The sequence below is a fragment of the Balaenoptera physalus genome, assembly GCF_965194825.1.
Source record: "Balaenoptera physalus genome assembly, chromosome: 18".
In the NCBI taxonomy this organism is placed as follows: Eukaryota; Metazoa; Chordata; class Mammalia; order Artiodactyla; family Balaenopteridae; genus Balaenoptera; species Balaenoptera physalus.
In genome coordinates this window covers 27,046,174-27,069,130 of record NC_138899.1, presented here as the reverse complement: position 1 = coordinate 27,069,130, position 22,957 = coordinate 27,046,174, and the positions used below count along the sequence as shown (strand labels likewise).

At 41.2% G+C, this 22,957-nt stretch overlaps 1 long non-coding RNA gene across 1 annotated transcript; it reads left to right on the top strand.

Moving 5' to 3' along the window:
• Nucleotides 1-4,705: 4,705 nt before the first annotated feature.
• LOC309647491 lies at nt 4,706-22,924 on the top strand. The gene is made up of 2 exons (XR_014256082.1): nt 4,706-7,088; nt 18,545-22,924. It is a non-coding gene; the product is annotated as an uncharacterized lncRNA (long non-coding RNA).
• The last annotated feature ends 33 nt before the right edge of the window (nt 22,925-22,957 follow it).

Sequence of the window (22,957 nt, the reverse complement as noted above, 5' to 3'; positions counted from 1 at the left end):
CCGCCTGGTAAAGAAAGGGCACGTGTGGGCCTGGGAATCAGAACAGCAAGCTCCCTGCAAGCAGGCAAACATGAACTCGTGAAGCAGATGAAAGCTCTGGGCATCTCCCAAGCAGGCTACCATTTGAATTAGAGGCCTGTGTGACTCTGGAAGGTATGGGTTGGGCAGTGAGGCAGAGACAACAGAAGGAGACAGCACCCCTAGGATTCTGGTCTCAGTTCTGGAAGAGGGCAGAAACCTGATACCCCCAGAGAGCACTAGCTCCTTGCAGTGTACAAAGAGCTCCTCTAGGTACAGCCTCCCGTGAAGGAACAATATATCCTGGTAAGAACTTCCCTTCCTATCAAGCGGTGGGTTAAAAATATGTTCTGTTGACCTACCTCTGTCATGGCTTAAACTCCCACGTTGATGAAATGACACACCCGTTTGTAGCACAGGAGCACTCTGTCCGCCAGCCCACTGTCTCTAGAAACGGGGGTGCTTCCAGGCCCTGTGGGGTATGTGGATCCTCCAGATGCCCCTCCCCGCCCCATAGCTGTGGCGGCCCCTGCAGCCCTTAGAGAGGGAGGGGGGAAACTCCCACTGATGTCTGGCGTGCAGATGGTCTAGTTGGGGCCATCTGTCCACACGGACTGCAGTCTCTATTAGCCCAACACTGACACCATCTGGAAGGAAACAGGAACGAACCGCAGCAACCAGTGGGATGAACGGGGCAGTCTGGGCAGTGCTCACTCAGAAGCCCTGGCCGTTAACCCTTTGCACTAATAGTTGGGCTGTTTTAAAGGGGTTAACCCTGTGGCTTGGACAGTGGGAAGCCATGGGGTGGATGATCATGAATAAGTCCTTGTGGGGTCAGGATGTGTGGAAAGACACCCTCACTGTCTTCCTCGTCCTGGCTCATAAGGTGCTGACACCCTCCAGCAATCAGGAAGCTGCTGCCCTCGCCTGGGTATGAACCCTAGCAACTGATCCTTCAGTAGACACAGCAGATTAGGGACTTAGAAAAAGTGGCAACCATAGCACCTGGGCGGGATGGCATATTGCCAAGGATGCCGGCTTGCCCTTGATAGACAGTGATTTGGTTAATTTGGTAACAGCACGTTCTGTGTATTCTAAACAACACCCATGGCAACTGCCAAAGGAGTCTGAAGCCGTTCACTGGAGTTTCCAACCAGGGACAGATTGGCAAATTGATAATGTTGGCCCCCTCCCTCTCTGAGTGAGGGCTCTAAATATGCCCTGTTTTGTGTGGACAGTGCATCTGGCCTAACCCAAGCTTTCCCCTGCTGCCACGGAAACCAGCCTGCCACCATTAGGGGATTAGAGGAGCTGAATACCACGTACAGATAACCTCATCAAACTGATAGTGATCGAGGGTCACATTTAAAAGGTCATGACGTGCAAGACTGAGTAAAAGAACATGACGCTGAAGGGAGGTTCCATCTCCCCTATGACCTGCAAGCAGCAAGGTTGGTAGAAAAGGAAGAAAGGAATATTAAAGCAGCAGCTTAAATGGCTAACAGGTAAAACCACCTTGGCCTAGTGGACTAAAGTACTATCCCAGCCTTTATACATTCGCATGAGCAACCAGTGCAGCGTTGCCGTGTATGCCCTGGGGACCCCTGCTGAAACACCCAACACTATAAAGTTATGGAAGTCACGGGAAACAACCATCGTCCTGATTCTTACCTTGGATCAACGTGCTAAGCTGCGGAGAACATCAGGTCCCATCATGCCTGGGAAAGGCGTTATCCACTGGAATTTGCAATGTGATGTCCCACTGGGAGGGATGGATTACTTTGCACCCTGGCTGAGGGGGAAGCCCTCAGTTTTTACTGGGATCCTGTTGTCTTGCTGCAAACCGGACCTGCTGAAATGCACTCTACCTGGAATGGCACGTGCAGCACTGAGAGAGGGGAGAAGGTGCAGGTCCTCGTCTGCCATCTCCTCCCAGAGCTGCCTCCCCAGGCCAGCATGGAGGGTCTGCACAACTGGGTCAGACGTCTATAAAGCTGCAGCCCCTTTAACATCTAAGCGTCAGGCCACAAGCGTAATTCTTGTAGAAGGGGAAGACCTTCCCATACAAGTTCTTACTAAATATCTGGCTTTTCAACATTTGACTTCTGCTGCTCTTATGGTGCTTGGTCACAGAATGGGCACCTGATGGAAATATTTTTCACCAGCGGGCCCACTTGAATGCCTGGCAAAGGAACCAATCCAGCTATTGGGTATGTGGGCAGCTGCTCCTCTCTAGCTTGTCAGGATTGCCATGGTGGGCATCACCACCCCAGGAAAGGGATTGGAAGGCCCTAAAGCAGTGCATTAAGGAAGAACAAGCTAGGACTAGCACTCTTAATTCATCTGATATCACCCATACTCACCCGGACACCTGGCCCGTGACACACGCTGTCAATATGCATGGGTATTCTTTTTCTGTCAATTAAACTACATAGGCAGGCATCAACCTACTGACCGACAGGGCCCTGAAAATTCCATCACCAGACCGATGGGTAGCTATACTCAGACTTGGGGTGCGTTCATGTCACTCACCCAGGTAATAGACATTTGAGCACCTGGGCACCCCTATGTTGGGAATAGAAAAATCACTTTAAATAGAACCAACACAATTGTACCAGGAATAAGGGATGGATATCACTGGAACTGTGCAGTCATTCTGTCACATTAAAGTATAGTGACCGGTGTGGCATTGACTTGTTGCACCGCTCATGCCCATGTATTTATTGGGTCACCCCCAGTGGGACCCAGTGGTTACATGGTACACATCTGTGGCTGCGGCTGCCACCTGGGAGACTGGGCAGCTGCGCCCTGGGTTTTCCCTGGGCACAGGAGAGAATCCACCCCGTAGTAACAAACATTGCCAACCCCCCTCTCCTCAAGGCCAGGTGCGCATGTTCCCTTTTCCACTGGTACAATCATTTGGCCACGATCTTCGTCCCTTCCATTGGCCTGGAACAAGACTTAAGTAATACCTGGCAAAGCCTGTCATTACTGAATACTGAAATCTCTAATGAGAAAAGCTGTCCTCCAGAACAGGATGGCCTTGGACATTATTGCTGCCTCGCAGGAGGCACCTGTGTCATTATCCAAACAGACTGTCGTGTGTCCATACCTGATGAGTCTGCTCATGTGTCATCTTTATTAAATCACATGAGGGCACTAGTGAACACTCTGAATGATCTGACCCCTGGCCTAGGGGACTTGAAAAATCAAAAGTTTGGATGATGTACAATATGTGACCTTTCGTGTCTGGCTTCTTTCACTTAGCATAATGTTTTCCAGGTTTGCCCATATTGTAGCATGGGTCAGTATTTACTTCCTTTTTACCTCTGAATACTATTTCATTGTATTGCTAGACCACATTTGTTTATCTACTCATCAAATAAGGAACACCTGAATTGTTGAAAATACTCTTTTAAAATTACACAGCATAAAACAATCCCACGTAATGTATATGTGTACTAATAATGATTGCTAATATTTATTGAGCACTTACTATACACCAGGGGTTGTTCTAAATGCTTATATGTTTTACCCCATTTAATGTTCACTTCAAACCTATGAGGGTGCTGTCACTATTATTCCCATTATTTTTATGAGACAATTAGGAAATAGGGAGATTAAGTAACATATCTCAAGATAAAGAGCTAGTACGTGATTCAAACCTAGGAAGTCTGTCTGCAAAGCCTGCACTTTATTTTTCATTAAAAATTATTATATAATAAAACTGACTTTTTTGGGGGAATATACATTTCTATGAATTGTAACAGACACTGCCACAGTCAGATAAAGAACTATTCCATAATACCAAAATACTCTTTTATATCCATCTTAACTGTTGGAGGAGGTCATTGAGAGGATGTGACAGCTGGTTTCAGAGATCTTGATTGATTTCAATAACTGGCCATTTGGGCTGCTTGTTTATTCTCTTCCTACGTTTTAAATTCTCATTCTGTGTTTTCAATTCACCAATAAAAAGAAGGCCTTTGAAATCCTAGGTCCCCATACTTGATCCCAATAAAAGCAGAACCCTAGGCCTGCTGCCTCTCTTTCTCTACCCCTGACTTCACTGTGCAGCCCGAGGTGTGCTGTGTAATTTCCAGAACCTTTGAATAATAAACCTTTTTTCCAAAAAAAAAAAAAAGTTTGGATGATGGAACTCTGGATGGAAAAATTCTTACTTATTTTGGGAATCATTTTCTTAATCTGTCTTTTCTCTTGCACGTGCCTATATCACTGCTGTGGTATCGGCCTCCAGTGCAGCCAGAGGGCCACCAAATGAACTACCTCCACGCTAGTGACACCCCTTTGCTGACCGCTCAGGGCACATTGTGAAAAACGAGGGGCGTGTAAAATTGTAAGAGCAGGTTGTGAGGGGTAGCGGGTTGGAGGAGGTCATCGAGAGGGCATGACCGCTGGTTCACCCGTGAACTGGACCCGGCCAATGGGAGGCTCCTCACCCCCGCCCCCGTGCTGTGAATGTATATTTCACTCACCATTCCCACGCTAGGAGACATTTTCAAGAACGCAGGCTGGCGGGAGCAGTGTGGTGTTGAGACCAGCTGGGTGCGTATGTGACTGAACCCCCTTAAGGCGTCTGTATAAACAGTTAAGATGCTGGCGGGCAGGGCGGACAGACACTCATCCTGCGGCCCCTAAAGACAAGCCTCATAAGTAAGTTCCCTTGCTTGTTAAAACTGCCACCTACCACCCCGGAGTGGGCTGCCTCTTTCTCCGTCCCTCCCTGCACCTCCATGTAAGGCGCCGGTCTCAGATTTCACTGGGCTGCTCCTGAGTTTGTGAACCAGTACCTAGGAGAGTCAAGTCTGTAGAGCCAGGAAGTAGAATGGAAGCTACCAGGGGCTGGCAGGAGGGAGAGCGGGGAGTTATTATGGACGTGGAGCTTCAGTTTGAGTTTGGGACGGTGAAGAAGTTCTGGAGACAAATGGTGGTGATGGTTGCACAATATTGTGAATATACTTAATGCCATTGAACTGTACTCTTCAAAATGGCCAAAATGGTAAATTTTATGGTATATATATTTTATCACAATTAAAAAAAACCCCAGACCATGAATGTATTAATTTAATAAGAAATAACCAACACGGTAACACAGTATTGATGTCTTGCAGACTCTGCCTTTACCACTTGGGCCCCTGAAACAGCCCTGACTGCACTGAGGGTGTCACAAGATCTTTCAAAAACTTAACTCTCTTCACTTCTCAATTGACTCCCCTCTCAAAGAGACTCAGAATCAGGCCTGGGTTGTGTAAATGATGCCAGTCCTTGCTCTGTATCTCTCCCTCTCCTCAGGAGCCCCAGCCCACTGCAAATATAACCTCCACCTCCTTCTTCAGCTACTTTTCTTGTCCTTGCCATCACAAGAAAAGCCAGGAGATCACATGCCAATCAGTTTAAGAGGTGCCCACAGGGGTCACCAGCTCCCCATTTCAGGATCCAAGTTTGAGCCAGGAAGGATCCACTAGTAATAGAAAGACAGATCGTATTATTCTGAAATTAACTTTTTACTTTGTGTTTATTCCCCTTACAGGAAGCTAGTAGAAGGGAGGGGCCTGACTTAAGTGTGTGTATTCCTAGTGCCTAAAACTGTGCCAGACATATAAGAGTAGGCGTTCAGCAAATTTGTTCAGCTGACCTGGGGATATTCAAGCCAGTTAAACCAATTGAACTAACATCGAGTAACCCCTGTATTACTTATCTATTGCTGTGTAACAAATTACCTGAAACTCAGTTGTTTAAGATAAAAATAATCATATATTAACTTTTATGATTTTGGTGTGTCCAAAATTCAGGCATAGCACAGGAGAGATGGCTCCATGGTGACTGGGGCCCCAGGGGGAAGGCTCGAAGGCTGGGGGCTGGAATCTTCTGAAGTCTCATTCACTCACATGTTTAGCGCTTGATGTTGGGTCACCACCTGTGGCCTTTCCATGTGGCCTAGGCTTCTCCCCAACATGGTAGCTGGGTTACAAGGGTAAACATTCCAAAGGAAAGAGAGAAAGCCATATATTGCCTTGTATAGCTTAGACTCAGAAATAACATTGCATCACTTTTGTAACACTTAGGACAGTTACAAGGTGTGCCTGGGTTCAAGGAAAGGGAATGTGAACCCTAATGGAGGTGTGTCAGTGTCACTTTGTAAGAAGAGTGGGATGGGTTAAACATTAAACGTGGCCATCTTTGTAAATTACATTTGCCATAGTGACTACAGTGGGTCAGGCACTGTGTTAGTGCCTTTTCCTAGGCTTTTCTGTAGAATATCTACTTAAGTTCTTTTAGATGATTGAATAGAAATCAACGATAGCAACATTCTTTTGCTCTTGTTCTTCTAGTTCGAGTTCTCATAAGTCTAAAAAAGCAGAAAATAATTGGCCATCTTTTTCATGATTCAAGGTTGATGTACTTATTAATGTGCATGTTCAACAAGTATTGATTGAACACCAAAAAGCCAGGCACTAAGGTTAGGTGCTGAGGAGAGAGGTGAACAAAACAGAAATGGTTTCTGCCCATGTGAAGATTGTGGTCTGGCTGGTGATGGAAGAAAGCCTTGGGGCCGTCATTTTATTTATGTGCAGAGTCAAGACAGAGTCAAATAATAGAATCATAGATTGATAAGGATCTAAAAGACTTTCCTGAAGGCCACCCTTCTTTCTTGGTAGGGCCATGTCAACCAGATGGCTGGCCATTCTAATTTTAAAGCTATCCAAGATATGAGAGGAAGTTTCTGATGAAAAAGGCTCATGGCAATTTAAGCTAATTTTTCTCTTATGTGGTTTCTATGAAGCCACAAAAGTAGTCAGGTCTCTCCTTACAGACACTTGTTACATATTAAGTCATTTTTATTGATCACTTATTAGCTTTTTCCTTTTCTGGCTAACCTTTCTCAGCTTCTTAACTTTTCCTCATGGGATGATTATCTATTCTGTAACCATTTAAATATTTTGTCTTCTTTCTGTAGGGAAACTCAGACTGTACACAGATTTTTGAATAAAGCCAAGAAGCCAAGAAAGTGAAAGGATAACTTTCAGGCCTACAAATGCTGTATTTCTGTGAGTACACATGGATAACACTGACTTTTAATGTGATACCACATTGTTTGTACGTATCTTGCAGTTCATTGACTCTTTGATTCCTCTTCTTTGTAATGTGGGTTCCAACTCATGCTTGCAACCTTGCTCTAGTTTGTGCTTTGTTCTTTTTAAAATTTTTTATTTTTATTTTTTATTGAAATATCGTTGATTTACAATATTGTATTCGTTTCAGGTATACAGCAAAGTGATTCAGTTATACATATATATATATTTTTCAGATTATTTTCCATTATAGGTTATTATAAGATATTGAATATAGTTCCCTGTGTAAATCCTTGTTGCTTATCTATTTTGTGTACAGTAGTTTGAATTTGGTAATCCCATACTCCTGGTTTATCCCTCTCCCCCTCCCTTTCTCCTTTGGTAACCATAAGTTTGTTTTCTATTTCTGTGAATCTACTTCTGTTTTGTATATAGATTTGTTTGTATTATTTTTTAGATTCCACATATAAGTGATATCATATGATATTTGTCTTTCTCTGTCTGACTTCACTTAGTATGATATTCTCTAGGTCCATCTATGTTGCTGCAAATGGCAATATTTCATTTTTTTTATGACTGAGTAATATTCCATTATATATATGTATATATATATACACCACATCCTAAACCAATCATCTATCAATAGGCACTTGGGCTGTCTCTGTGTCTTGGCTACGGTGAACAGTGCTGCTATGAACATCGGGGTGCATGTATCTTTTTGAATTAGAGTTTTCATCTATTCAGGATGTATGCCCAGGAATGGGATTGCTCGATCATATGGTTTGTGCTTTGTTCTTAAATGTCCATGTTAATCCCCACCATCAGAATTAATACCTTAATTGAAATCAGTGCTGGGATCCTGTTTTCTTGTTTTGGTACTTTAAATATTTTAGCATCCTTTCTGACCTAGCTTCGAATGTTTGAATTTAATGTGTTTAGAGAAAGCTGTTCTAAACACCCTTGGAACTAGTTTCATTCATTCAGCATTATTGAGCACCTACTATGTGCCAGCCACTGTGCAAAGTGGTAGGGGTCAAACGCTCAGCAAAACCAGGCGTGGTCCCTGCTTTCTCAGAATCTAGTGTCTGGTCAGGGAGCTAGACTTAATTAACTGAGTTACATACCAAGAAAATGCTTGCTTAATAAGAGACAGAACTGTGTGCTGTTATAGAAAGATGTTAGGCAGAGATATTTGGGCATTTTAGTCAAGTGAAATTTTAATTTTTGAACAGTTTTAGATTTATAGAAAAATTGAGACGATACTACTGAGCATTCTTATCTACCTGGCACACAGTTTCTCCTATTGTTAACATCTTACATTAGCATGGTATATTTGTTACCATTCATGCACCACTATTGATACATTATCATTAACTGAAGTCCATAATTTATTCAGATTTCCTTAGTTTTCACCTCATGACCTTTTCCCGTCTAGATTTTGTCTAGAATACCACAGTACATTTAATCATCATGTCTCCTTAGGCTCCTCTAAGCTGAGACCGTTTCTTAGACCTTCCATGTCTTTGCTGACCTCGACAGTTTTGAGAAGGTGGTGGTCAGGTGTTTGGTCAGGTGTCTGTAGAATGGTCAGGTGTTTGTAGAATGTCCCTCAGTTGGAATTTGTCCGCTGTTTTTCTCACGATTGGACTGGGTTGATGGGTTTTTGGGAGGCAGACCACAGAGGTAAAGTGCCATTCTCATCACATCCAATCAAGGGGACATACTATCCCTGTGACTTATCAGTGTTGATGTTGACATTGACCACCTGATGGCTGAGGCTGTGTCAGGTTTCTCCACGGTGAACTTACCCTCACGATCCCACGCCGTGCTCCTGGAAGGTCGTCACGGTGCTCAGCCCACACTTACGGAGTGGGCAGTATGTGCCACCTCCTTGAGGGCAGAGCAGCTCCGTAAATTATTTGGGAATTTTTCTGCATGACGGGTTTGTCTTTTCTCCCCCAGAAAGTTTCTTTGAATAACCAGCTTTGTCATTTGCCAGCCACGTGACCTCTGGCAAGCTGCTTTACCTTGATGAATTTGTCTCCTTATGTTTAAACTCTGTCTTCTTCACATAAGTTTTTGAAATATGGAAGTCCAGAATGCTTTGTGCTTTCTGAACTGTTACTATACGAGGGCTTTAGTCATTGTTTCTCTTAGTTCATATTTCTCGTCGCCCGAGAGAGCCTTTCCTGGAGGCGACCTGTGGGCTGCTTTCCCCCGGCTGTTGGGGAGGAACTGTGGTTTCGGGGCGTGGCTGCTGGTCGGGGACACAGACCCTCGGGCCCTGGTTGGCAGTTCTGCATATCTTGAAATTTCTTACCTTTCTGCCAGGAAAGCTCCTCACCTGGGTGATGGCTGTAGTTAAAATTACCCAACAGAAAGCTGTGTAGGCTGTTAACCAGGTCCGAGGTATGAGGAAGAGAAGGGCTTTTTCTAATCAGGGAACAGGCAGGAGGTCAGGAGCATTTTGGTCCCAGGATTTCAGTCGAGGCCCCCTTCCCTACTACCCTTTGGGGCATCCTCTCTCTCTTTGCTTCTCCCTCAGACTCTCTTAGGAGTATTTTTGGTTTCAGTTCTGCGCAAGTTCCTCACGCAGTTGCCCGCTGTGATTAGGATGATTGTCTTTATAAAAGACACTTGAAAGTCAGGTTGGAACAAGGCACGCGGCACGGTCTCTGCAGAGGATGTGAAGCGTGTTGACTGGAAGCCTGCCTGCCAGGACAAGATCCCTCTGCGAACACGGCACACAATCTGCTATTGTCTCCGGGGATAAGACGGTGCCAATAAAAAATGCAAAGTCCCAGCCAAGAGGAGGAATACTGCCTTAACTGCTTCACCACTAAAAGTCATTAGGGGAAGGGAGAGAGAGGGCAAAACCCTGTCCTTGGTTTTTAGCCTGCAAAGACACCCAGAGCACAGACGTGAGTGACCAGAGCAAAGCCCGTCGCCTGTCCTGGTACCGTGGAACCAGTGGTTCCCTCCCAGGTTGGCACCTGTCGGCATCAGAGCTCCTCTCTCCGTTCGGAGCCTGTCTGATGCTGCCAGTGGGGAAAGCCAGGGGCCCCCTCACTTTCCGTTCCGCCTGCTTGTCTTGGTCCCAGAAGCTGTTACCTCAAGGATATCCCTGTGCCAGGACTTGGTCTGCATATCCCTTATGCAGACTGCCAGGTTGGCAGTATTTTGGGAAATACTGGCTTCAGCCACTAAGGGGGTACAGGACTGAGCCTCTGGGGCAATGGTCAGAGTTCCCTCCTCCTCCTCAGAACAACAGCCTTCAGAGGAGAAGTTTCTGAGTCACCAAGGTGCTTAGCCAGGTCCCACTCTAGTTTCATGCACTACAAGTTTGTCTGTGATGCTTTATGAACCGTCTGTGGTAAAGGGATGTGCAAACCTACTCTGGTTCTAAAGTTTGGGTCTGATCATTTCCATATCCGAATCACAGCTGGGTCTGGTTCCATGATGGCTTTTTTCCTTCTAGTTCTCTCTCTCGAGTGTATCTGCTCATTTTCCAGGGAAGGCTGGACCTCACATGTGAAAAACTGTAGAAGGGCTCGAAGATGTTCTCTTTCTTCAGAGAGAATTTCTTTAGATTCTGGAAGGCAGGTGGTAGACAAGCAGATCACCTTAAACCAATTAGGGAACAAGCTGATTTGGGGCCGAGTTCCAATCTTTAAGGCGTCTCTACTTGGGGTTTGCCCTTACTTGAAGGTGTAGGAAATCTCACTTGAAACCCTGAAATGTTTGCCTGGGCACCTCCACGTTGGCAGCCCCCATACTCTTTTTTTTTTTTTTTAATCTCCCAGTGCAGCAAGACTGCCAATAGCTCTGCTCAGTGTTTCAGCCACTTAGCAAAGCGCCTTCTGGATCTGCTTCCTCGTCTCTTGGCCTGCGCCACAGACGAACGGGGGAGCGTCTCAGGAGCAAAAGCGGCTTATTTTCCTGTGTTTCCCTTCTCTCTGGGATCTTGGCTCCTCACGTCTCGGGTCTCCTGATGGTCTCGAACTCCCGTTGTTGACTCTCCTGTCCCATGAGACTGTTCACGGTTGTGCTCAGTTTCTTTGTATCTCAGCAGCCACTTTCTCCCCAGCTTCTCAATTAACTTTCCTTCTGCCAAGGATCTTGACCCCCTCAAGCTTTTGGCTACTTTCGTAGTCCTTCAACATAATTAAATAGGGTGTGTGTGTGTGTGTGTGTGTGTGTGTGTGTGTGTGTGTGTGTGTGTGTATGTGTTGTCCTGCTTTTCTGGTTTGATAGAACTGGTCTGCTATCAGCCAGAGAGCAACATCCTGCCCTTGTTTTAAATGCCACTGGTGGAAACATTCTACACGTTCCCTTTCTTCTGCCTTGTTTTAAGCCTTTAGTTTTAACCCAAGGAGCCAAAAATATACTTGTTTGACTTTACTTATAGCTTAAATGTAACAGGTCTCATCTTTGGGATTGTGGATGTGTTTCTAAAGGACAGGAGTCCATATTTCTTGCTTCTCCCATTGTGACCTACAGGTTAAGTACTCTAGAATAAAAGCATTTTATAGTTACCATCTTACTGGTGAGAACTTCCCACTCCCTGGGAATCCAGCTTAATCATTCGGGGTGTCAGCCAGACAGAGATTTCCTGCCTGACACAGAAGAGACCATCTACGTCTCACTTGAGACAAAGGAGAAAGGAAGCCAAAGGACAGAACTCCTTCAGTTTCTTCAGCTCTAATATGAATAGGATGATGCCAGATGATCTTAAAGTCCCTTCTGTTGGTGAGCCCACCTTCATTCTTTGGTTCCTTTATGAAGGATTTTGTTGATGTCTGCATTTTTGTTTCCTCTGGCTGCTCACACGTTCAGTGGTACTGTAGTCTGGGTTTTGACGTCCGCATTAATTCTGTGCATCACTATCTGAGTTTCTTAGGGCTACCATCACAAACGACCACAGATTGGGTGGCTTAAAACAACAGAAATTCATTCTCTCACAGTTCTGGAGGCCAAGAAGTCTGAAATCAAGGAGTCAGCAGGGCTGGTTCCTTCTGCAAGCTGAGGGAGAACCATCCCGTGCTGCCCTCTTAGCTCCTGGGGGCAGCTGGCAGTTCTCGACTTTCCCTGCCTTATAGATGCATCACTTCAATCTCTGCCTCCACCTTCCCTCTGCCACCTTCTCTGTGTCTCTACATCTGCTCCTCTTATAAGGACACCAGTCCTTGGACTTAGGGCCCACTCTGAATCCAGGTTGACTTAATCTCAAAATCCTAACAAAGACCCTATTTCCAATTGGTCACATTCTGAGATTCTGGATAGGTGTGAATTTTTGGAGAGCACTATTCAACCCTCTTTAACCACCGAAATCAATCTTAAAGCAACAAGCTTTATGAGGCAGGAATTATGTATGTCTCTTTCACCGCAGTATCCTTAATGCCCAATTCAAGGCATTTAATATTTATTGAATAAAAGAATGAATAAAGTGGAAACAGGGTCTAAGCGGTAGGAGCTCAGTACATGTGGCCAGCTGTGTTCAAATTAAGATGTCATCATGGGCCAATCTTCTACGGTGCTTGCTTTTTGTGAGTTTTTAATGTATTTCTATAAGGTTTTATGCTCCACTGGGTGGATGGAAATGCAGTCCCTTAGTGAAAAGTGTACTACTTTGCAGTCCACTTAAAAAAAATTCATCTTTATATTATTTCCTTACTTTTACTTTCTTTTATTTTTATTTCTCTTTCTTTTGTTTCCTTCCTATTTTCTGTTGGATTAGTTTACTAGCACCAGTTACAAGTCCTCTGTTTTCTGCCCAGTTCTCCTTCCTTTTCAACTCTTTTTTTCCTTTTCTCAACTCCTTTAATTGTGCTTTTAAAATATACATATACACACTACTATATATATGTATATGTATACACATATATATGACATATGCACACTACTATATGTAAATAGGTAACTAATAAGGACCTACTGTATAGCACAGGGAACTCTACTCAGTACTCTGTGATAACCTATATGGGAAGAGAGTCTAAGTTAGAGTGGATATATGTATATGTATGACTGATTCACTTTGCTGTACAGCAGAAACTAACACAACATTGTAAATCAACTATGCTGCAATAAAGACTAAAAAATAAAAAAATATAAATGGGTGTGGAATGTAAATAAATAAATAAACAAATAAACATATATATATATATATAAAATAAATATATATTTCAATAAGACTTAGATGAAAGGAATCCCAAATGTTTAGGTAGATTCTAATCTGAAAAAAAGAGAATGATACTTACTGATTTTATAACGTTTCCCTGAAGAAAGAAGTAGCTCATTTTGTATTTTAAATTAGTCATCAGAGGAAAAGAATTCCATGTTTTCCAGCATCCAGTCTTTTAAGGTATTACTGTCTGCGTCGTTTCTAAGTATTAAACTAGGACATAATGAGGGAGGCGACATTACACATAATAAGCTGCTAGCCATCCAACTAAGAAATCCTTTCTCACGCTATTTCCTGCAGGGTGAGATTGTACGGATGCCTGCAAACGTAACTCGCCGCACTGTTTGAACATCCCTATTACCTTTCTGAGCTTCAGATCTAGTTCTTTGATTTGTTCTCTCAAGCTCCTTAAGGCTTCTTCTGTGCCAGTTTGGATGGTATTTAGGAATCTGGATGAATATGCTCATTATCTAATACAAAAGTGACATAAAACACTCCTGCCACGAACTCTGCCACATAACCATACCCTGCTGAACTCCCGTGATTCATTCGGTACTAGATTAATAGCATTTATGTTATTCATAGATCTCAGTTGACCTTGATCTGCTAGAAACTCCCGCCTTTTTATCTCTGTTCCATACTGGGGAGGTTTTGTCCCACACGAACAATGGTTCTTTTGTACATCAAAGCACGTGCCCCGCACCCCGGCAGCATCTCGAGTTTTAATTTTCCTTGCATGCATAATATGTATCTCTCCTCTGTTCAAAGTCTGTTACTTCTTACCTATGTTTAATTGATGGATAATAGAATTTTCTATTTATTTCGCAAACGAAAAGTACTTAAAAATTAACCTTTCAGTATCTGAATAATAAAAACAAGACTGCAGCTTTGTGAATGAAAATGTTCACAAAAGTGATTTTGTCTTCTCTTTTTCAAATTTAAAAAATGCAGAGAAACACAGAGATTAAGTCTCACATATCTCTGTTTGTCCAGCATCTCTCAAATAACAGTATTTATTGGTCTCGGAAAACAAGAGTTTTAAACACACTGAAATATCTGTATTTAGGTTGAGTATTAAATATATATATAAACACACACGCACACAATCTTTCTATGGGAAAGATACAGACATTGAATGAAGGTTTGTGGGCAGTAGTTGAGGGTTTAATTCAGTGAGTCAATTCTGCCATTCCTTTTAGAAAACGTCTTTGAAAAGCACTTACCAAAAACCAAACAAAGAGGCACAAAACAAAACAAAATCTAAAACCAAAACCCTCATAACACAGGAATTACTCTGTAACGTGAATCTTCCCTACTCTCAACAAGATACCTTAATTATAAAGTACCCTCTTTAGTGGGATGAATTGGGAGATTGGGACTGACATATATACACCAATATGTATAAAATAGATAACTAATAAGAACGTGCTGTATAAAAAAATGAAATAAAATTTAAAAAAAAATGAAGTACCCCCTTTAATTAGCTTACTTTTTTGTAATCAGCGAACACTTACCTGGTATGTAGTAGTTCTGTGTAAAATATTTGTTCTCCAGCAATTATTCTAGTGGCAGCAGTAGGTGGGTAAAATCTTCTAAAATTTTCTTTCAAGGAGTCCAATTCAGAGTGTTCAAACAGTCTCTTGTTTTCACCTGTGGATTCAAATTTTTATTAACTTATTGAATGTATTTATTGTTCTGGTATATTACTTCTCTGTGAGAAGGCATAACTATTTCTGATAGCAAGATGTGTAGTGAGAATTGTCTACCTTACTTAAGAAAAATTATCCGAATTCTTAAACTTTAGTGTGAATATATGACACCTGGGTAGCTTTTTACTAATGCAGATTCCTGGGTCCTGTCTTGAGAAATGATGATTTAGTAGATCTGGGGGTAAGGACCCAAGTCTGTGTTTTAAGAAATCAGCCCTGTTGATTCCAGTGTGCTGAGCTATAGATCATATTTTGAGAAACATTGCTTTAAAATATTATGGAGCAAGGAGCTTGGTTCTATTGCTGGGGAACTTAGAGTCCGCAGGTTTGAAGGATGCAATAGAAATGTATTCTGGAATGCTAATGTGTACCTGGAGATGAAACAAAGATACATAAAATATATAAACCAGGTAGAAGAAATATTTCACAGGTCTGGCTTTTAATACTTTGCCAAAAGTAGGAAGGGAGAACCCTTGCAGGGACTGATGTTGAGGGTGGTATGGAATGCAGAATGTTGGCTGAGCTGAAGGTGGTAGGGCATTTTCCTCTTTACCTCTGTTGGGCTTATTTAAAATGAGCTGGGCCCCAGGATTACTCATGCAAAAGACTGGGACAGGCTAAAATGGCTCCATGGGAATAAAATTATTCGCCAACCCATCTATGCTTGTTTTTGTTTTTTAAGTCTTCCCATAATTGTGCCATAGGGATACTTTGGAAATGAAGTGATTGAAATCAATAGTTTAAAACTCCTCCAGGGATAAATTTCTCATTTCCGCAGATGAATAGATGTGGGCTACTCATAGTCCGGATTAACATAATTAGTGCAGCGCCTGTTTTAAAATTAGATCATATAGTTAATTGTTTTTCATCTACATTTGGCTTTAGTTAATTACAGGAGATAATAGATGAGAAAGTGCCTGGCACAGAATCAGGTGTATGTTAAGTACTGAGGTCCAATAGCCTGTTTAGGATCGCCTCTTGGATAACTTGCAGCCATCTCAAGCTCAATATAAGCCAAATTGAAACATCTTCTCTGCCTCTTCTTCAGAGGTCCCCTAAACCAACCAGTTGCTCAAGCCAGAAACATTTGTTTCATCCTTGATGTCCTTCTCCCTTCCAAGTTTTATCAATTACAAGCCTAACTGATACTTATCTCTTAAATCATTCACTTCATTCATTTATTCCTCAGTAAACCAAACAGTTTATGAAGTTTCTAGGCGGCTTATGTGTAATAGACCTCAAGGTCGAAAGAGCTTAGTACATACAAGGAGCAGAGAGGGTTGGTGTGTAAGCGGGGAGGAAGGGGGTTCCAGAACGTGAAGGGCCCTTTAAGCCGTCTTAAGAGTTTTTGAAATTTTATCCTAAGAACAATGGGAAAAGTTTGAAGGGTTTCAAGTGTGCGAGTGACATCATCAGATTTGAGTTTTAGGAATAATGCTCCCTTCCTTTCTCTGATTCCATTTGTCACAAGACTAGATCACAAGCATTTTCCCCCGGAGTATTACAACCAGTTTCCTTGCTTCGTTCCTTTTCCTCTCAAAAGCATGCTCCAAACTGCAACCAAACAAACAGAGCAAAACCCACAAAAAAACCCCTAGAAATCTGAGGCTCCCACTCTTGTTTCAAATCTTCTAATGATTTCCCAATGCCCCTAGGATACAATCCAAATCCCTTGACAGGGGTTCCAAGGTTTAGGGTTCCTGTTTACCTTTCCAGCCTCTTCTCTCACCACTTTCCCTCTCACACACTCCAGGTATACTCAGTTTCTTTCAGTTATTCTAACGAACCGTGCTCTCTCTCGCCCAGACCTTCCTGTTCTCCATGCCTGGGCACCAATCCTGCCCAGCCCCATTTGGACGGTGAATTCAAGCTTCACTTCTATAGTTTTTGACTCCGTGAGGTCTCCTGCTGATGATCGCCATCTTTCCTAGTTGTAACATTTATCACTTTTTCCCCACTGGTCCTGGTTGGCACTTCACCACAGTTCCTCACATAGCTCTGGCCACCCTGCAGGCTCTCAAGACACCTGGCAGGTTCTCAGTACACACCTGCGGAATGAATAAATGAGCGAATGCCTACTAGCTGCCTTCCCTTTGCTTTTTACATCATATCTTCCTTCTAAGAGTTCTCTGGGAAATGGAATATCTCAACAATGACATACTTGCTTTGTGTTTAGATGACAAATTTTACAGGGTTGGGAATAAGGGTAACCACGTTAAATTTTAGACAGGGATGTAGGATCTGATAGATTTGGCAAACAAGGAAAGACTTAAGGGAAATTATTTCTCTTCTAAATGAGGGATGCTAAATGATTGTTATATGGAACCGATGTAATCATTTGCCTAAGGTTTTCACTTATTTCTTTCACAATCATAATAATTATTATTTGAAACATGCTTTATATTTTATAAAGTGCTTTCCAGACACCTAATCTCATTATCCTAACAACCCTATATTATTATTACCCATCTCACGCATTAGGAATTTGAGGCCTAACAATGATGCAAAGTGATTGTCCAGCGTAAGTGGTAGACCAGGACTTGAACCCACACCCTGACTTCAAATCCAGTGCTCTTCTGCTGTATCACACTCCTTCCCTGAACACCTGAAAGCAAAAACCAAAATAGTTAGTTACTTCCGGGCACGGTTTCATGTGCATCATTACTTAATTCAGTAAAAGTTGAAAACAAATGGGAGGAAAGGAAAAACAACAGGGAACTTGACTGCTTTGGCTGGGAACCAGACCAATTTCTGAAATATTTGCCTGTAGAAGGAGCCCTAGCAGTGTGGCAGATATGCCCCACCTGATGTGATTCTCACTAAGCAGGTAACCACCTGAGGAGGAAAACGCTTAAGGAGGGAGGCTTCCAGCTGCTGTCAGAGTTTGCAATCTTTAATAGCCAATCAATCAACAGAAGAAGATAGAGATTCAACTGGGCACTTAATGAGATGAAAGGAAAGATAGAAAGCAGAGGTTGAAAAGAAAAAGAATTAGAAAGAAAGAAAGAGATAATTCTTGTCCTGGTGAAACTTCTAATCTTTGAGGGAAATACATAAGCCCTCAAAACCTCTACCAACGCCATGAGAATAGCTATAACTTAAGAGCAGATGATTTATGAAGAGTCTCTGCCAGTGGTTCTCAACCTTGGCTGCACAGTAGACCTTTAAAAATTCTGCTGCCCAGACTGCAGCCCAAACCAATTAAATCAGAGTCACTGAAGGTAGGACTCAGGCATCAGGAGTTTAAGAAACTCTTCAAGTAATTCCAATGTTCAGGCAAAGCTTAAGTGTGAGAAACACTGCCCAGAATACTCTTTTAGCTGATTTAAAAGGAGTTATCCCAATCTTAGTTTTATGATCTATGCGGTATTTCAGATTATTTTAAGAAGGGCTGAGAAATTCCCAAAATATTGAACCAAAACTTCATTTGAATCTACTTTCATTAAGTGAGCACGTTACAACAACCAGTGTCCACTAGAGCACTCATTAAAGCCCAGCACAAGGCTAACAGCTTTTTCTAATTTATCTCATTTAAACCACAGTCCTTCCTTGGTATCTTGGGGGATTGGTTCCAGGACCCGCGATGGATATCAAAAGACACTGCTACTTAAGTCCCAAGGTGGGCCCATCCACGATTCTGCGTGCGCAGACTCAACCAAGAAGGGGTAAGTAGTACTGTCGTATTTATTGAAAAAAATCCGCGTACAAATGGACCCCTGCAGTTCAAACCTGTGTTGCTCAAGGGTCAACTGTAACTGAATACTCACAGCCCTGAGGTTTCATTGTTATCCTGTTTGATGATGAATAAGCTGAGGTGCAAATAAGTACATGACCTGCTTAAACTCATACAGCTCTCAAGGAGTGGCAGAGACAGAATTTGAACTCTTTTGCTTGAATTTACGGTTATCAGTTTTTAAACCATTCTGCATATTCACCAGGGAAAAGAGATGATATTAAAGCAAATAACAACAGACCTTATATCCAGATAGGCTGGGCCTTGCTGGGACTCACTTTACAGCTAGAGTACATAGAGTTAGGTTTCGTTTCTGCTACTACTTTCAAAACCTTCAAAAATATAATTTTTAGGCCTCAGTTTCTTAATTAAAAATGGAAGATGACGTTATTTACAAATTTTATGTATTTTTTTCATACATACTTGTCCTTGTTGAAAAATTCAGAGAGTTCAAAGAGGCATTTAGAGAAAAGTAAATCTCCTTTCAGTTCCTATCCCCCAGCCACTGGTTTCCTCCAGAGACAGTGGTCTGGAGGTTTTATTGTATTCCAACAGGGAGAATGGAATGACCATGATCAATTTACACTCTTCAAGACTAATCTCCTAGGGCTGGGGAGAGGATTAGTGAAATACAGCCTGTTAGCAAAACAGATGTTGGAGAATGATCATCATATAGAAAAGCAAGAGCGCTGCCATGGTTTAGATGACTTGTCACTTATTTAAGCAATGCCCTACTGATGGCAATTTCCAAACTTTTGCTAATACAAACTATGTTACAGTGAAGATCTTTATGTAAATATTGTTTTGCACATGTGCAAGTATTTCCACTGGATGAATTCCTAGAGGCGGAATTTCCATAAGTATGTGCATGTAAATTTTGATAGATATTGCCAATTGCTTTCCATGAAGTTTGGACTCATTTACACACCAGTAGCAATTTAATTCCTGGTTCACTATATACTTGCTATCACTGTACCTCATCAAACTTCTTGAACTTTGCTAATCTGGTGGGTGAAAAATGGAATTTCAGTAGAGTTTAGCATTTTAAAATTACTCTTTATTGAAGATCTTTTCATATTTTTAGAAGACATTTGTATTTACGCTTCAGTGACTAATCTGCTTCTAAACTTTGCTTGCTTTTTGTTGGTCTTATTGATATTTAGAAGCTCCTGGTATTAGAGAAATTAGACTTTTTTGGACATGAATTGCAAATATTATTCTCAGTTTGTTTTGGGCATTTTCTTTCTTTCTTTTTTTTCCTTAACTATTACCTCTCTGATCACTAGACAGACTGCAGATTAAAAGCTTTAACCCTACTATGGACAAATACATATAAGGAAATATATTCTGAAAGTTTTCAGATTAACTAAATTTTCAGTGGCCCACATATGTTTAACCACCCACATCCATAAAATCTCAGTTGTGTTTCTATAACGTAAGGTTTCATACTGAGTTTTAAAAAGTTTTGTTTTAAGGTTATTTATTTATTTAACTCTAACTTGGATTACAATTTTTTTAAAGAATGATGATTAGATCCAAATTTAGTTCCTTACCACCATAGATATGGTGTCTCAAAAGCATTTTCCACAAACCATTTTGTATCACATCACATAATAAATAAGTATATCTAGTGTTTTTATCTCTCTACTTCTTGTGACTATGCAGCCTATTCCAAGAATGCCACTTTCCTTTTTTTAAAAAAATTACTTAATGACCCCTTCACTCATTTCACCCATTCCCCATCCCCTGTTCCTGCTCTTGCAACCACCAATCTGTTCTTTGCATTTATGAGTTTGTTTTTTGTGGGGTTTTTTTGTTTGTTTGTTTTGTTTTTGGATTACACATATACAGGAAATCATATGGTATTTCTATTTTCTGAATGACTTATTTCACTTAGTATAATGCCCTCAAGGTTCATACATGTTGTTGCAAATGGCAAGATTTCCTTCTTTTTTATGGCTGAGTAATATTCCATTGTGTGCACGTGTGTGTGTGCGTGTGTGTGCATGCGCACGCATGTGTGTGTGTATATATATATATATATATTTTATATCTCACATTTTATTTATCCAGTTATCCATTTGATGGACACTTAGGTTATCTTGGCTATTGTAAATAATGCTGCAATAAACACAAGGGTACATATATCTTTTTGAGTTAGTCTTTTCATTTTCTTCAGATAAATACCCAGAAGTGGAATTGCTGTATCATACAGTAGATCTATTTTTAATTTTCTAAGGAAACTTCATACTGTTTTCCACTGCAGCTGTACCAATTTACTTTCCCATCAACAGTGCACAAGAGTCCCTTTTTCTCCGCATTCTCACCAACATGTTATTTATTGTCTTTTTGATAATATCCATTCTAACAGGTGTGAGGTGATATCGCATTGTGGTTTTGATTTGCATCTCCCTGATGATTAATGATGAACATGTTTTCATGTGCCTGTTGGCCATCTGTATGTCTTCTTTGGAAAAATGTCTTTTCAGATCTTCTGCTCTTTAAAAAATTGTTTTTCCTATAAAGTTGTATGAGTTCTTTATATATTTTGGATGTTAACCTCTTATCGGATATATGAATTGCAAATACATTCATTTGTTCAGTAGGTTGCCTTTTCATTTTGTTGGTGGTTTCCTTTGCCGTGCAGAAGCTCTTTAGCTTGATGTAGTCCCCCTTGTTCGTTTCTGTTTTTGTTGCTTTAGCTTTTGGTGTCAGATTCAGAAAATCATCATCCAAACCTGTGTCAAGAAGCTTACTGACTATGTTTTCTTTTACAAGTTTTGTGGATACAGGTCTTAGGTTCAAGTTTTTAATCAATTTTCAGTTAATTTTTGTGTATAATGTAAGATAGTGGTCCAGTTACATTCCTTTGCATGTGGCTGTCCAGTTTCCCCAACACAGTTTGTTAAAGAGACTGTCCTTTCCCCATTGTGTACATGAATTGCAAATAATATTTCCAGTTTGTTTTTAGCATTTTGACTTGATTTAAGATATATATATATACACATATATTTTTTTTTACCATATAGAAATATTCTATTGTTATTTCATCACATTTTGTGGTTATTTTTGCTGTTTTATTTCTAAGTTTTTATTTTCTTTTTCATTTAGTTTATCTAATTTAAAAAATCCATGTGCATGATTATTAGAATTAAGCTAAATTTACATACTAATTTAGGAAAAATCCAAGTTGATATTTTTGCCTTTCTATCAAAGAGCATGGTGTATCTTTCCTTTTTTTTTTTAAACCTATTTTTTATTTTTAAACTAAAGATGTTTGATTCTACTTCTCAGGACAAATTTGTCTTTAGGAAATAGGAAAAAGTGTAATTTGAATCCCCCCCCCCCAACTTTTTTTTGTTTATGATCTTTAGATTTGGTCAAAATATTTTCCTGAAGTCACTCACCAATTTTGTAACAGACATTATAATGGAAAAAAATTAAGTTTACTCTCATAAAGTCTCGTGAATACTTGGTCCTGGAAGTCTGAGAGGGTAGATGAGTCCTTGCAATGCCAAGTCTACTTTTTTGTCCTAAGAGACATGGCTGGGAAACATCAACTATAAATACTAACTAAACAGTCCTTGGGATATCACAGCAGAGTTTTGCAAGTTCTGCTGGTGTGTCCTGTGGCTGTATTTCCTAAAGTTTAATATACCTTGTTGTGGCCTTGAGACTTCAATAGCAATGCCAGGCTATCCGGTTCAGGTAACACCATGGCAGTCAGCATATTAACATTTCATAACCAGCCTCAATTTCATGCCAACATTCAAAAAGGACAACCTAAACAAATACTTATTTACTTGTTCAAATCTTGTCTTAAATTCTGCAAATGAATCCTGAACCTTTTTGAAGTCAACTTGGTGAGTAATAAGACTATTCTTATCAGTGTTGGGCATTCGCTGTAATCACAGTGTCATTGTTTTGGGAAGTACGGAGATTATGGCTAAATAATCCTTTCAGTTTGTAACGAGCCACTGTGCAATCTTATGAAATAGTTCTGCCATCTTCGCATGCTCTGGCTTGCCATTAAGTAAAGAACTTCCTCTCACACCTAACCAAACTTTCTGGATTCCTCACTGCTCTAAGTTTTAGAGTGCCTGTTTCTCAGAGATGTACTTGTTTCAGTCGAAATTCTTCCTATTTGTACCACATGTGCCAACAGCTCTGTTCTAGAGATCAGCACTTTTTCTTTTAAAAAAATATGTTTAATTGATTGTAC